The sequence below is a fragment of the Pongo abelii genome, chromosome 1 (genome assembly GCF_028885655.2).
Source record: "Pongo abelii isolate AG06213 chromosome 1, NHGRI_mPonAbe1-v2.0_pri, whole genome shotgun sequence".
NCBI classification, from domain to species: Eukaryota; Metazoa; Chordata; class Mammalia; order Primates; family Hominidae; genus Pongo; species Pongo abelii.
Window position 1 is genome coordinate 17,597,357 of NC_071985.2, and position 16,845 is coordinate 17,614,201.

General features: G+C 40.8%; 1 protein-coding gene across 9 annotated transcripts in view; it reads right to left on the reverse strand.

Annotated features, from left to right (window-relative positions):
• The window catches only part of DISC1 (DISC1 scaffold protein), a 422,688-nt gene that overhangs the window by 330,007 nt on the left and 75,836 nt on the right, over window positions 1-16,845 (reverse strand). The window lies entirely within an intron of this gene.

The window sequence follows — 16,845 nt, forward strand, 5'->3', positions numbered from 1 at the left end:
GCATACTAGCTACTATTTTTATCTGCACTACACCAGTTCCCCTATCTTCTCCTAACAGATGTACCCACCTCATCACAGAGACAGGTAGCCAGGCTTGGCTAATTACAGTACCTCATCCCTTTGGTTATAGTCATTGGTCCAAGTAGTCAGCACCTAACCCAATCCTTTGCTGAAGGTTTTCATACTGGATCTAAGAGAGGAAGTCTCTTTTTCTTCTCTAGTCATGGTGTTGTTAATTCAAAAGTCTTCAATTGCCACATGGAATAAAGTGGTGTGATCATTTTAAAATATGCCCACAAGTTCTTTGACATTCTTCCATCAAAAAAATGGTCTAATTCTTCTCCCCTTGAAGATGGGACAACTTTGATGACTTGTTTCAAATGAATCCATGTAGTGGAATTAACAACATAACTTCTTTAGATTCATAAAAGATGATAGAGCTTCCTCCAGCATACTGTGTGTGTGCACGTGTATGTGAGAGAGACTCCTCCGTCTCTTTCTCTCTCTCTGTCTCTCTCCCGATATCTTTCTCTCTCTCTCAATCCCTCTCTCTTTTTCTGTCTCTCTTCTCTGCCTGTCTCTCCTTCTTTCTCTCTCTCCTATCTCTTTCTCTCGCTCTCTCCTCTCTCTGTTTCTCTCTCTCTTCTCTCTTTCTGTCTCTCTCCCCCATCTCTATCTCTCTCTTTCTCTCTGTCTCTGTTTCATACATACCTGTGAGTAGAATTGCTGAATCATATGGTGATTCTATGTTTAGCTTTTGGAAGAATCACCAAATTTTTGTCCATAATCATTGCACAATTTGGAGTTAAACTTTGTGTAAGGTGTGAGACAGGAGTCCAGCTTTATGCTTTGGATGTGAAAATCCAGTTGCCCCAGCACCATCTGTTGAAAGAACTATTTTCCCCCATTGAATGAACATGGCACCCCTTTTTAAAAATCAATTGGCCACAGATATATGGTTGTATTTCTGAGCTATTTTACATTTTTTAATGTAAACTCTATTTACATGTTTCAAGGTAAAATCTATTTTACATGTTTTAATGTAAAACTCTTTCACTTCTTTGGTTATGTTTATTTCCAAGTATTTTATTATTTTAAATGCTATTATAAATAGAATTATTTCTTATTTTCTGTTTGGGATTGTTCATTCCAGGTAGATAAAAACATGACTGACTTTCACACCTAAAACTTTATAGAATTTGTTCATTAGCTCTAGCAGCTTTCTTGTGGATTAAGATTTTCTACATATAGGATAATGTCAACTGCAAACAGAGATAATTTTACTTGTTCCTTTCCATTATGACACCTTTTTTCTATTTTGCTCTGACTATAAATTGCAGTGCAATGTTGAATAACAACAGTGAAAGCAGGCATCTCATCTTGTTCCTGATCTTGAGAAGTTCGATGTTAGCTATCAATTGTCATAAATGTTTTTTTATCATGTTGAGGAAGCCCCATATTATTCCTAGTTTTAACAGATTTTTTATCATGAAAATGTGTTGGAGTCTGTCAAATATATTTTCTGCATCAACTGAGATGAGCGTGTGTGTGTGTGTGTGTGTGTGTGTGTGTGTGTGTGTGTGTTTCCTTCATTCTATTAATGTCATGTAATTTTATGTTGGAGCACCCTTGAATTCCTAGGATAAATTCTACGTGGTCATAAATTCCACTTGGTTGTGGTGTATAATCCTTTTAATGTGCTGTTGGATTCAGTTGCTAGTATTTTGTTGAGGATTTTTGCAGCTGTATTCATAAGGGATACTGGTCTGTAATTTTCTTTCTTGTGATGTCTGCATCTACTTTCATATCAGGATAATTGGCCTCAGAATGAGTTATGAAGTCTTCCCTTCTCTTCTACATTTCAGAAAAGCTGGAGAAAAATTGGTTTAAATTATTCATAAATTCTTGCTAGAATTAACCAGTGAAGCCACCTGATCATGGACTTCTCTTTATTGAAGATTTTTTATTATTCACACCATCTCTTTATTTCAAGATTTTCTATTTCTTCTTGAGTCAGTTTAGATAATTATTCACACCATCTCTTTATTTCAAGATTTTCTATTTCTTCTTGAGTAAGGATAAAAAATCCTATTTTATCCATTTTATCTAGCCTAACCAAGGAATCAAAAGACCTCTACAAGGAAAACTACAAAACACTGCTGAAAGAAATCATAGATGACACAAACAAGTGGAAACACATCCCATGCTCATGGATGGGAAGAATCAATATTGTGAAAATGACCATACTGCCCAAAACAATCTACAAATTCAACCCAATCCCCATCAAAATACCACCATCATTCTTCACAGAATTCAAAAAAACAATTCTAAAATTCGTATGTTCCATACGAAAGAGCCCACATAGCCAAAGCAAGACTAAGCAAAAAGAACAAATCTGGAGGCGTCACATTACGTGATTTCAAAATATACCATAAAGCCATAGTCCCCAAAAACAGCATGGTACTGGTATAAAAATAGGCACATAGACCAATGGAACAGAATAGAGAAACCAGAAATAAACCCCAATGCTTACAGCCAACTGATCTTCGACAAAGTAAACAAAAACATAAAGTGGGAAAGGGCACCCTATTCAACAAATGGTGCTGGGATAATTGGCTAGCCACATGTAGGAGACTGAAACTGGATCCTTATCTCTCACCTTATACAAAAATCAACTCAAGATGGATTAAGGACTTAAACCTAAGACCTGAAACTATAAAAATTTTAGAAGATAATATTGGAAAAACCCGTCTAGACATTGGTTAGGCAAGGATTTCATGACCAAGAACCCAAAAGCAAATGCAATAAAAACAAAGATGAATAGCTGGGACCTAATTAAACTAAAGAGCTTTTGCACAGCAAAAGGAACAGTCAGCAGAATAAACAGAACCCACAGAGTGGGAAAAAAAATCTTCATAATCTATGCATCTGACAAAGGACTAATACCCAGAATCTACAACAAACTCAAACAAATCAGTAAGAAAAAAACAAACAATCCCATCAAAAAGTGAGCTAAGGACATGAATAGACAAGTCTCAAAAGAAGATATATAAATGACCAAGAAACATAGGAAAAAATGTTCAACTTTACTAATGATCAGAGATATGTGAATCAAAACCACAGTGTGATAACATCTTACTCCTGCAAGAATGGTCATAATCAAAAAATAAAAAAAAAAAAAGTAATAGATGTTGGCATGGATGCAGTAAACAGGGAACACTTCTACACTGCTGGTGGGAGTGTAAACTAGTAAAGCCACTATGGAAAACAGTGTGGCAATTCCTTAAAGAACTAAAAGTAGAACTATCATTTGATCCAGCAATCCCACTACTGGGTATCTACCCAAAGGAAAAGAAGTCATTATTCGAAAAAGATACTTGCACATACACGTTTATAGTGGCACAATTCACAATAGCAAAATCATGGAACCAACCCAAATGCCCATCAATCAGTGAGTGGATAAAGAAACTCATACACACACACATACACACACACACACACATACACACACACACACACACACACACACACACACACACACAATGGAATACTATGCAGCCATAAAAAGGAATGAATTAACAGCATTTGCAGCGATCTGGATGAGATTGGAGACTATTATTCTAAGTGAAGTAACTCAGAAATGGAAAACCAAACATCATATGTTCTCACTGATAGCTAAGCTATGAGGATGCAAAGGCATAAGAATGATACAATGGACTTTGGGGACTTGAGGAGAAGAGTGGGAGGTGGGTGAGGGATAAAAGACTACAAATACGGTGCAGTGTATACTGCTTGGGTGATGGGTGCACCAAAATCTCACAAATCACCACTAAAGAACTTACTCAGGTAACCAAATACCACCTACCCCAGTAAGTTACAGGGAAAAAAAAAAAAAAAAAAAGCCAGGCACAGTGGTGTGCACCTGTAGTCCCAGCTACTTAGGATGCTTAGGTGAGAGGATTGCTTGAGCCCAGGAGTTTGAGGCTACAGTGAGCTATGAACATACCACTGCACTCCAGCCTGGGTAACAGACTGAGACTCTTGTCTCTCTCTCTTTTTTTGGGGGGGGGGGGATAGAGTCTCGCTCTGTTGCCCAGGCTGGAGTACAGTGGCACGATCTCAGCTCACTGCAACCTCTGCCTCCCAGGTTCAAGCGATTCTCCTGCCTCAGCCTCCCGAGTACAGGCGCCCACCACTACACCTGGCTAATTTTTGTATTTTTGCAGAGACGGGGTTTCACCATGTTGGCAAGGCTGGTCTCGAACTCCTGGCCTCAGGTGATCCGCCTGCCTCGGCCTCCCAAAGTGCTGGGATTACAGGTGTGAGCCACCACACCCAGCCTTGGCTCTTAAAAATTAATTAATAATAATAAAGTAATTACTGACAGAGAAGAACTTAGTTCTGCCGTTTTATTTATGTTCTACATATCTTATACATTTTTGTCCCTCATTTCCTCCATTACTGCCTTGTTTTGTGTTTAGTTGATTTTTTTAGTATTAAGCCATTTTATTTCCCTTCTCATTTCCTTTTGTGCATATTTTATTTGTGGTTGCCATGGGGATTACATTTACATTCTTAAAGTTATAACAATCTAATTTAAACTGATACCAACTTAACTTCAATAGCATATAAAATCTCTGCTGTTATATAGTTCCACCCTTCCTTACATTATTATTGTCACAAATTCCATCTTTTTACCCTGTGTGCCCAGTAACATAGATTTATGACTTTACAAATAATAAATTTTCTGTAGTTGTCTTTTAAATCATGAAAAAAATAAAAAGTGAACCTATAAATCAAAAATAAAACAATGCTGGCTTTTATATTTGTCAATATATTTACCTTTACTGAGATCTTATATTTCTTCATATAAGCTGCTGTCTAGTGTCCTTTCATTTCAACCTGTAGGACTCCCTCTAGTATTTCTTGAAGAGCAGGTCTAGTGCTAATAAACTTCCTCGGCTTTTTTTAAAATCTGAGAATGTCTTAATTTCCCCCTCCATTTTTGAAGAACAACTTTGCTGGGTATAGAATTATTGATTGACAATTTTTTCCACACTTTATTTTTTTTACTTTAAGTTCTGGGATACATGTGCAGAATGTGCAGGTTTGTTACATAGGTATACATGTGCCATGGTGGTTTGCCGCACCTATCAAGCCATCATCTAGGTTTTAAGCCCCACATGTATTAGGTATTTGTCCTAATGCTCTCCCTTCCCTTGCCCCCTCTTTCCACACTTTACACATGTCATCTGATTGCCTTCTGGCCTCTATGATTACTGATGAGAAAATTGCTGTTAATTTATTGAGGATCCCTTGTATGTGGCAAATTGTTTCTTTCTTGCTACTTTCAAGATTCTTTATGTCTTTGGCTTTTGACAGTTTAATTATATGTGTTTCCATATAATCTCTTTGAGTTTATAGTCCATCGAGCTCTTGAATTTGTAGATTCATGTCTTTCAACAAATTTAGAAAGTGATCTTCAGCCATTATTTCTTCAGATATTCTTTCTGGCCCTTTCTCCTCCTTTTGAAACTCATATATATGTGTGTGTATATATCTATATCTATATCTATATCTATATATCTATATATCTATATGTAGATATATCTGCTTCATGATGTCCTAGAGGTCCCTTCAGTTCTCTTTACTTCTCTTCATTCCTTTTGCGTTCTGCTCTTTAAACTCAATAATTTCCATTGTAGTATCTTCAAGTCTACTGCTTCTTTCTTCCGCCTGCTCAAATCTTCTGTCAAACCCTCTAGTAAATTCTTCATTTCAGCTTTCAGTTTCCAGCTTCAGAATTTCTGTTTGATCAATTTTTATAATTTCTATCACTTTATTTATCTTCTCATTTTGTTCATACACTGTTTTTCTGGATTCCTTTAGTTCTTTGTCCATGTTTTCTTTTAGTTCTTCGGACATCATTAAGACAATCATTTTAAAGTATTTGTCTAATAAATTCAATGTCTGGGCTTTCTCAGGGATAGTTTCTGTCCACTTATTTTGCCTCTTTGAAGGGGCTGTGTGTTCTCGTTTCTTTGTATGCCTTGTGATATTTGGTTGAACATTGGGCACTTAAATATTATAATGTAAACTCTGGCCATCAGACTCTCATCCTTCCCCAGGGTTTGCTTTTTTTTTATTTTTGATGGCTATAATAGTCCATTTGTAGATACTTTTCCAAACTTCTTTTCCCAGTCTTTGCAGATTGGCTCTGTGCTGGGGAACTCCTACAATACTTACCCAACCTTACACTTAACTCAAGGATCAGCCTGAAATGAAAGCTTAGGGTCTTCTCTCCTCTTTTCTGAGCATGCATCTTGCCCCAAGTATATGCATGGCTTTCTACATTTTCCTGTATACATGGTGCTTTTGAATGTCCTAATTTCTCACAGAATCTCTCCCAGCTTTTGCACCTGGACTTTAGATGGTCTATTGTTCACCTCAACCAGTAATCTTTTGCCCCAGGTTTTTGCAGTTTGTTAGTTCACTTTTGAGCATTTGCAAGCAATGCCTGCCATTTTCCCAGCCTATGTTCTGAGTTAGGCTAAACAGAGATACATGCCTACGTCAGTCCTTAAGGTAGCCCCCAGACAGGTTAGAACAGACATCCACAATAAGTAAGGTCTTCTCTAGTCCCTCTGTAATCAGGGACCAGGGTCCTACACTGGGAATGAAGGCTGTCATCATCAAGAGAACTGTCTTGCTAGAGAGAAGGCTGGGACAAGAGCAAATAAAAATGCTACGAAGTTGAAAATCCTACCACTTTCAAGTGGCCTTTTTCTTTATTCAGGGTTTGTTTGTTTGTTTGCTTGGTTGCTTAAACTTTTGCCCACTTTCCAGAGTTCTGACCTTGTTGGTTCTAATGGTTTCTGTTTGTTTTTTGATGTTTCTGTGGGGAAACAAAGTTGGAGCTGCAAACTCTACCATTTTGCTAACATAACTCTTTGACACTGTTTTAAGTTTTGTGGTGGTTATGCTGTATGTAAGTTGGATGTGGCTGCTGTAAATAATTACCACAAACTTACAGGCTTAAAACAACATAAATTTATTCTCTCACAGTTTCAGAAGCCAGAAGTCTGAAATCAGTTTTACTGAGCTAAAATCAAGGTATTGACAGACTGTATTCCCTCCCAACATTCTTGGGGAAAATCCTGTCCTTGTCTCTTCCAGCTTCCAGTGGCTGCTGGAATTCCTTAGCTTGGAGCCACCACTCCAATCTCTGCCTCTGTGGTCACATCACCTACTCCTCTTCAGTTGGTCCAATCTCCCTCTGCATCTCTCAGACATGATCTGATGTCATATAGGACCCACCTCAGATAATCTGGGATGATGTCCTCATCAAGGTCTCTAATTCAATCACATCTGCAGGGCCCCTTTTCCCAATATGGTAACATTTATAGGTTCCAAGGAGTAGGATGTGGATATCTTTGGGGAGGGGTGGGTATCATTCAGCCTACCACATGCAGCAACAGATAACTAAAACAAGGGGTTTGAAAGAATAAGCCACAATACAGAGAAAAAAGTGAAGGACTTGTTAGTTCTGATCACTCTTGCCACCTCTGGTCACACCAAATAATAAGTCCTCTTTTCAGCTGGTACTAGGTTAATTTGTGTCTCTGCCTATTGAAATATGTCCTCATGGCCGGGTGTGGTGGCTCACGCCTGTAATCCCAGCACTTTGGGAGGCCGAGGAGGGCGGATCACAAGGTCAGGAGATTGAGACCATCCTGGCTAACACCATGAAACCCCGTCTCTACTAAAAATACAAAAAAAAAAAAAAAAATTAGCCAGGCGTGGCAGCGTGCACCTGTAGTCCCAGCTACTTGGGAGGCTGAGGCAGGAGAGTGGCATGAACCTGGGAGGCGGAGCTTGCAGTGAGCCAAGATCATGCCACTGCACTTCAGCCTGGGCGACACAGCAAGACTCTGTCTCAAAAAAAAAAAAAAGAAAAAGAAATACGTCCTCATACAAAAATAAACATCAATTCTAAAAAAAAAAATAAATTCTAATGGTAGCTGAAGTTTCACATATTTGTACTATTTATGTTTTATTCCAACTAGGCTGTATACTCCTTCATGGTGGGTTATTTTTTTTACACATAGTTTGTCCACCATGGCATGGTAAATCTGGCAGATATTCAGTAGATAGTTGTTTGTGTGAAGGGATACCATGATATACTGGCCTAAGAGCCAGGCTCTGCGATAAAACAAAATGTGAAAAACAGCTAAGTTCACTTGTGGGAAGAATCAACTTACTTGTGTCAAAAAGTCTGCTTTAAAAAAAAAAAAAAAAAAGTTTCAATCAAATGTCTACATATGACCACAATGACCCAGATAGTAAAACTAAATTATTCAAATTTTGTGGAAATACCTGAATATGTTTAGTATTTAGCTCTGTCATGAGCCCTTTAGGCTTCCTGTTTTGGGCTAAATTATGTCCCCCTGCAACATTCATATGTTGGAGTTCTAACCCCCAGGACCTCAGAATTTAATTGTATTTGGAGACAGGACCTTTAAAGAGGTCCGTTCAGTTTCAATGAGGTCACAAGGATGCATCCTATTCCAATATGACTGGTGTCCTTATAAAAAGAGATTAAGGCACCAATGCATACAGAGAGAAGACTGTGTGAAGACACAAGGAGAAAATAGCTGTCTGCAAGCCAAAGAGACAGGCCTCAGAAGAGACCAACCCTACTGACAACTTGACATAGAATTCCAACCTCCAGAACAGTGAGACAATAAGTTTCTATTGTTTAAGCCACACAGTTTGTAGTACTTTGCCATGGCAGTCCAAGCAGACTAAGACATCCTTCCTGTTAAGGGTAAATCAGCCATTTGCACCAAATACAGAGAGAGTTTGGACCTAAAATTGTTGTAATGGGAAGGTACATGTCAATTTGGGGGTTTGCATCTCATCATTAGCACATCCCTTTCATTTCTATTGAGTTGTTTGTTTGTTTGTCTGTTTTTGAGACAGGGTCTTGCTCTGTACCCAGGCAGGAGTGCAGTGCAGTAGCACAATCATAGCTCACTGCAGCCTCGGACTCCCAGGCTAAAACAGTGTTCCCACCTCCACCTTCCGAGTAGCTGGGAACACAAGTGCACGACATTGTGCTTGGCTAATTGTTTTTGTCATTTTTTTGTAGAGATGGGATCTCACAGTGTTGCTGAGACTGGTCTCAAACTCCTGGGCTCAAGCAATTCTCCTGCCTCAGACTTTCAAAGTACTAGGATTACAGGTGTGAGACTCCAGATGATCGAAGTCACTGCCTCATCCTGTCTGACCACCTTCTATGCAGCAGCTGAGGTCTTAGGGCCAAGACCTACCTGGGATCCCAGGCAGCCTCTTAGCCACTCTAAGAGGGCAGAAGAAGCACAGAAAACCTATGAGAGCAGCTTCAAAATCAGTCTTCTAAGTGCAAAAGAGACTTCCTGAACCACATTCTGCTCCATCAACCAGACCCTACCACATGAAAAGCTTGTGTCTCTTACAGATTCTCATAGGCAGATGCATAAAACGTGAGTAAGATGTGTCCACTGTTGGCACAACTTCCTGCTACAGCTCAGCTAGTAGGAAATCATGTACAAGTTTCAACTAAGAACCATTTAGGGAGAGGACATAGAGGAGAGAAAAAAAATTCTTTTGGCTTGGCTTGGTGTTTTGTATTCAGCAGCACATCTAACCTTGAAGCTGTCAGAGTTTACCATGAATAATGCACCATGACAACATTCCACGTGATCCTTATAGGACAGACTGATGTCCTCATAGGCAGGGAAGGCAAAGCAGCGTGGTCCCATTCCCGGAGAGAAACACACCATGGCATGGCAGTTAGGAAGGAATGTTCATGCCACTGTGCTTCTACCTCCAGAGCTGCAGGGGTTCCAAGAAATCCCACCAAGACCTAGGAAAGAGCAGACCGTGTACCCATATGCAACGCCAAGGAGAAATGGCATCACTGTGAAATCACACTTTATGCTGTGAATGAGAGGGAAGTACATCAGATGCCAATAAGGTTTTGCATCTGTGCAAAAAGCCAAAATCTCAAGTAGGTGTCTCTTGACTCATTGCATGCACCCTTAGCACCCATGAGAAATGCCAACACTTAGACTTGCAAACACAAATGGGCAATGCTCAAAGTCACCATTGGCTATGATTTCTACCTTTAACTTACAGAATTGTAAATTGTCCTGTAAACAGGAAGAGAAGCTAAGACAATGCAACCAAACTAAATAAATGACATTTTGTTCATATTCTCTTCCTATGGTATTTTTGTCTTAATGTATAGCACATCTCCCAATTTTTAAGTTTTTACTTAAAGAGGAAGCAGATATACAAGCTTATGCTCTTCTGAGAACAATGCTGAAGATTAACACAAGAGCTAATTTCCTAATTAGCACTTGTTTTTTAGATAAAAATAGACTAATTTTTTAGATAAAATTGTGGAAAATTTTCCTGCTACCTCCCAGTGTAGAGCGCTCATCTGTTCCTTTCCTCACTGTCATGTAAATAAGAGCTTCCAGAAGTCAGAAACTTCCTAGCTAAGTTTTGTCCTCAACTGTCTACAAAGCTCAGTCTTCCGCAGTGGGATACAAAATGCTCTAGACCCAGTAGGGATGGGAGACAAATTGGCAGAGTGGCCAGAGCACACAGCTGGTCCTCCCTCTCAGCAGCTTCCGTGACCTCAATTGAAAACCAATGATAGTGACAATTCCTCCCACAGTAATCATGTGATGTAATCAGGCAACGAATGGGAATGTGCCCACCATGGAACAGACCTGCAAAGGGGGTCGTATGCAGCCACCCAAAGAGCAGAGATCTCAAGAAATTTTTTTTTTCCACAAATGCTGATGTCCAAACATCTCTTCATCTATTGAGGAAATCCCAACATTGTTATGTATACGCACAGTGCTTACACACAAAGTCAACGTTGTTATAATGCACTTTCATGCTGTCAAATTTCTGATGTCCATGGAGTCAGGAAAAAGTCTGTCTCATTTCTCAGAGAGAGACCAATTTGCCTTCTACATTTGTTTTCTCTGGGCCCTTGACAATTGGATGGTGCCTGCCAACATTAAACACAGATCTTCCCTACCTAGTCCACGCAGACTCACACTAATCTCCATGGAAATGCCCTCAAAGAAACACCCAAAATAATGCTTTACCAGGTTTCAAGGTATTCCTTAATCCAAACAAGTTGACACTTAAAATTAAGTCCACAAGTCCACCCCTTGTCAGCTTGGCACCTATATGCATCTTCTTAAACCATACCTAATTTCCAAATAAAGACAATAAAAAGGTAATAGTTCCACCTATTACCACATATTTCCAACTATTAGTTGGAAACTAATAGTTCCAACTAATAGTTCCAACACATAGTTCCAACTATTACCACAAAGGTAATAGTTCCACCTATTCCACAATAAAAAAGGTAATAGTTCCACAGTACACCATGATGTAACTAACATGACACAACTAAAAACTCACTAAATCCTTTCCCCACAATTTGGTTTTCAGAATTCCAGCACGTGGGATTTTAATCATTCAGGATTGTGATTTTTCAGGATTGCAGATGTTAGGGATTTTAGACTTTAGGGATTTAGACTTTAGGAATTTCGGGTTTTAGGGATTTAATTTTGGGAGATTTCAACATTCAGGATGATAGCATTCAGGATTGTGTCTTTTGATGTTATGATTGGCACCAGAGCAGCAGCTATCTAATAAAACAAACATATCATAAAAGGAGGAAACATAAAATGCATTTCTTTTACTTGGTTGCACTATCTTAGCTTCTTTTCTTGTTTGCAGGAGAATTTACAACTCTGTAAATTAAGGGCAGAGATCATAGCCAATGGTGACTTTGAGCATCTCCCATTTGTGTTTGCAGGTCTAAGTGTTGGCATTTTTTGTAGGTGCTAAGGATGTAGTGAGTCTCATGACACGTACTTGAGATTTGTGCTGTTGATTTGGGTTTTAATCAACAGATTTTGTTAGTATACCAGGACTAGGTGATATCACAAGCAGATCTCACAGCAAAGGAAGGGAAAGCTCTATAGAGCACAGACAAGAACACTCCAACCTCCCGGTGTGCAGGGAGGGAGGGAAGCGCCTTGTTCAAGGGAGCTGCAGGTAGAAATTGCACTGCTGGTCATGTTTGCTTTTTTTCTGTGCAGACATTATAAAGTGACAGTTTCGCTGGATCTGTCTCTCTGAGCAGATTTCAATTGCAGTCCACTTTTTAAGTCAGAAAGCAAAATGATACAGGCTGCCAAGAAAAGCATTTATGTTCCATGGGCCCCCAGATGGCACATATGTCCCATTGACTCTGGCAGTCCTGAGGATACAAGATTGGCCAATTCTATTCAATCTTGTTTTCTTCTTTCTAGACTGGAATGAAACGCAGGGAAAAGGAAATCTTTGGGGTTGTGCTGTGTTCAGTCACATCAACGCTCAGGGATTCTGGTTGCCACAGGCTCCTGGAAGCCAGGCTCCAGGAAGCCACTGAGAAACCAGGCTCCTGGCTGGCTCCTGGAAGCCACTGAGACACCAAACCCTGTGGGAGGTGTAAGGCAGGTTCCCTGTGAAGGAAAGGGTATCTGGTTGGGTAATTTGCACACCATCACTGATGAGTAACTGAGGATAGAGAAATCTTGCTCAAGACATAATTCAGACAAAGGGACATTATGACATTATGGTAATTTAAACAAAAGCTGGTCTCACCCTAGAGTGTTTTCATGCTTGGCCTCTGCCGCCATCATTTTTCTTTCAATATCTGTCATTGTATATAAATGTTTATTATACTAGAATTGTGTCATAATGGATATAAGTTGGGACAAAGGATAGAGAAAGTAATACGATGCTGGCTACTTTTACTCCAAGAAGGAAATTCTAAACAAGCAGAGTGAAGCCAGCTGCTCTATATGTCACATTGATATAAGTCACTGAAATGCTGAGTTCCCAAAATTGTGTTCCTTCCTTTTCACAATCTCTCCTTGCTCACATCGGAAGTGGAAGTGAGCATGGTCACTGGTGGACATGGGACACGAGCAGCCAGGTGGATATTATGGAGCACAAACAGGTGCAGGAACAACTAGAACAGTAATCACATAGAAATTTGTTGCCCACGCCCACATTTTCTCTGCCCCACCCATGTCAGAGCTGGAATCCTTATCTCCAGTATTGACCACAGTTCCTCTCTCTGAAGGACTCCAAGGTCTCAAACTTGCCCCTCACCTGACCATAAGCACGGGACAGGCATTAATGCAATGAATCTAATGAATCCTCTCGGAGAAGGACGCTATGTAAATACTATTAATGAAAAGCCTTATTCTTTTTCTCCCAAGCCCTGCCACCTTATGCAAGAATATAAGGAAATATTAACTTTACTTCCCTAGTGATGGAGAGATGTAATTAGAGCCTGAGAAGGTTTTCCCACAAGGCATTAGTGGGGAAATTTGCCAGCACTTTGATGAGATAAAACATGGAACTCTATTCTGTGCCAACTGCTTCTTTCTTTGGAACACAAAGTCATTTTTATGAGTGAAACTAGAAAGAAAGAAACAGCAAAAGAAAAAAGCAGCAAAAACCAAGGGAGATAAGGTCACCCTCTCATTTCTTCTGGCAAACCTCTCAGATTCCGGCAGACCCCTTCCCCTGAGACAGAGCAGGGCTGCACAGCTGCTCCTAACAGAGAAAAAGGAGCAAATTCAAGTAAAAACTATGAAAAAAAACTCAACAATTCTTAAAATGTTTAATAGTTACCCTCAATAAACTATATGAGAGAAGAAATTGTATTCAAATCTTATTTGAACAAATCTCATAACAACAAATTCTCTACCTTTATGTCTTCCAAACTTTCCTAATGACTTAGTGATCAATTTAAAATAATTTACCGATCACTGACAAGTCCAAGTACTGAGCCGTTTTGTGATCCATTTCAAACCATAGTCAGTTGCAAGTCTCCTTTCAAGCCCGACTTTGGGATGGTGGCTCATGGTAACGGTGCCCTTTCTCCCTCTTCTCTTTGCTGGAATCCCCTGTCTGCTGCATCAAACCCATCCTTCAGGACCCATCTAAACTACCTCCTCCACTGCTCTGATTCTTCACCCACCCCAGGAGCTCTGGCAGAAGTTATTTGTCCCTTTTTGGGAATGTCTTTGTCTGCCTTTTTTTTTTTTTTTTTTTTTTTTTTGAGATGGAGTCTCGCTCCCACTGTTGCCCGGGCTGGAGTGCAATGGCGGGATCTCGGTTCACTGCAACCTCCGCCTCCTGGGTTCAAGCGATTCTCCTGCCTCAGCCTCCCAAGTAGCTGGGATTACAGGCACCTGTCACCATGCCTGGCTAATTTTTTGTATTTTTAGTAGAGATGGGGTTTCACTATGTTGGCCAGGCTGGTCTCAAACTCCTGACCTCGTGATCCACCCACCTTGGTTTGTCTTTATTTTAAGGGACATATTATGTATAGCTTTATTATTCTTACTGTGTATTATCCAGTTTCCCCTCCTGGACTGCATACTCCTTGAGATGCAGATCTTGACGACGGCATTCGGTATGCCTTAAACACGGCGTTGTTTTGATTTCTTATATGCCATTATTATTCTAAGTGTGGCTCACAGGCTCGCAGTATGCACATCATTTGGGACATCATTAGAAATGAAGTCTCCCACCCCACCCCAGTCCTACTTAATCAGAATCTGCTTTTTTTTTTTTTTTTTTTTTTGAGATGGAGTCTTGCTCTGTCACCCAGGCTGGAGTGCAGTGGCGCGATCTTAGCTCACTGCAAGCTCCGCCTCCTGGGTTCACGCCATTCTCCTGCCTCAGCCTCTCGAGTAGCTGGGACTACAGGCACCTGCCACCACGCCCGGCTAATTTTGCTTTTGTATTTTTAGTAGAGATGGGGTTTCACTGTGTTAGCCAGGATGGTCTCGATCTCCTGACCTCGTGCTCCACCCGCCTCGGCCTCCCAGAGTGCTGAGATTACAGGCGTGAGCCACCGCACCCAGCCCAGAATCTGCATTTTAATCCATTACCAACCCAGGTTATTTACAGTACATTAAAGTCTGAGAAGTGCTGTTATATATGATGAATACTTAATAGATATTTTTCATATAAGCCAATTTCTATGCAAAGATCTTCCCCTTCACCCACTCCCACCCCCCATCCTGGGCACTGCAGATGAGCTGAGAACTAAGCCCACCTTCAGGTGGCAAGAGTGCTTTCTCCTCGTTCACTCTAGCTTGCCATCCATAGCCTCCATGCATTCAGACAGCAAGTCATTTATTAATTAATTCCCTCACACCACATTTACTGAGGACCTGCCTCCTATATGCCAGGCATTGTGCATATTCCACAAGAACATTTACCTCTCAATGCACTGAATCGGGTTTATGGGATTGGGAAGAAGACAAGGGGAGTGGCATGTAAATCGTGTGTCCTGTGCCTACCAGGATGCTTGTCTGCTGCACAGATTTCTGGTGGATCAGGAAGGACACAGCCCATAGACTCAACCCCTCTTCCAGGGGTCAGCTGGCTGCTGCCTCCCAGACCTGGTTCTCACTAGCATAAGCTCTGCACCAGTGTTTTCTCAAGCCTCAGGACACACCCCAGTCACCAGGAAGGCTTGGGAAAACACAGAATGCTGAGCCCACCCTGAAACTTCTGATGCAGTAAGTAGTGAGGTACCAACAAGAACAGAAAAAGGCAGAAACACTAAAGAAGATGCCTGTATTCTTTGAGCTTCCCTGATGAGGTGTATCCTCTCAAACCCTATTCCCTTAGGTGTTGCAGAATGTTTGGAGAAAAGATTAAAGAAGTGAGGTCTCCATTTAATGAAGCCATTGAGAGAACCAAGTCTAGAAAGTTCACCAGGTCCTAAGCAGGAGCAGGGGACAAACTAGGGCCTGATTGGCCTGCTTTTTCACTTGCATTGTAAGCTTTATGTTTTACAGTGTCATTAAAGGTAGAGAGACCAGGACTCAACCCATGGTAATAAAAATAAATCTGTGCAATAGTGGGGAGCTTCAAAGCTAGATGTAATTATCTCTCATAGATGAAACCCAGCAGGTGAGCCCTGGCCCAAGAATAGCTCATTTTCTCCCTGCCTACAGCTGTGCCCGGACTGAAGCCACTGACGCTGGGCTTGAGGGGTGCCTTCCCCTGCCTCCAACTTGCCTCCTCTCTCAGGCACCTCATCCTCCACCCAGTGTTATTATGAAATCAAGTGGCCTGTAGAAGGAGGACTGGGAGAATGTCAACAGTCCCTCCTCTGTCTCCAGTCCTTTCTCCCTTCCTCCCATGCCCCATGACTTTCTAAACCCAACCGCAATGGATAGGTAGTGAGAACATGCAACAGCATTTCCTAGAACAGGATTTTCTACCTCCTTTTGGAAATCACTTATCTTATTCCCATAGTGCCCTAATTCCAACAGTCTATGACATATACAATGAGAATGTCATATGGGCTAAGAAGGCTGAAGACCCATGCCTTAAGGCGAACCAGCAGCTTCCAGAAGAATCCTTAAACCTACATTCCATTTCCATACCAATCCTGGGTGTCCTAACTTGCTCAATACCAGGAGTATCTATCAAGTTAGTAGGTGCCTAGGGGAACCTAGATGTCATTTTCAGCCCTTTCTCTTTCCCACACCCAGCAGAAATGGGTGTGAGATCTTGCAATGAGCATCTAAAGTTTTCAGGATTGTTTCCAGGACAACCACACCTGAAAGCTTTCCTCTGACTCAGTCTACCCTGTGCCCATTCAACCCCCACGTCAGCCCTCATCTGCTTCCAGCCCAACTTCTATTTTGGTGCCACATTTTAATTGGTTTTTCATTTGTTTGTTTG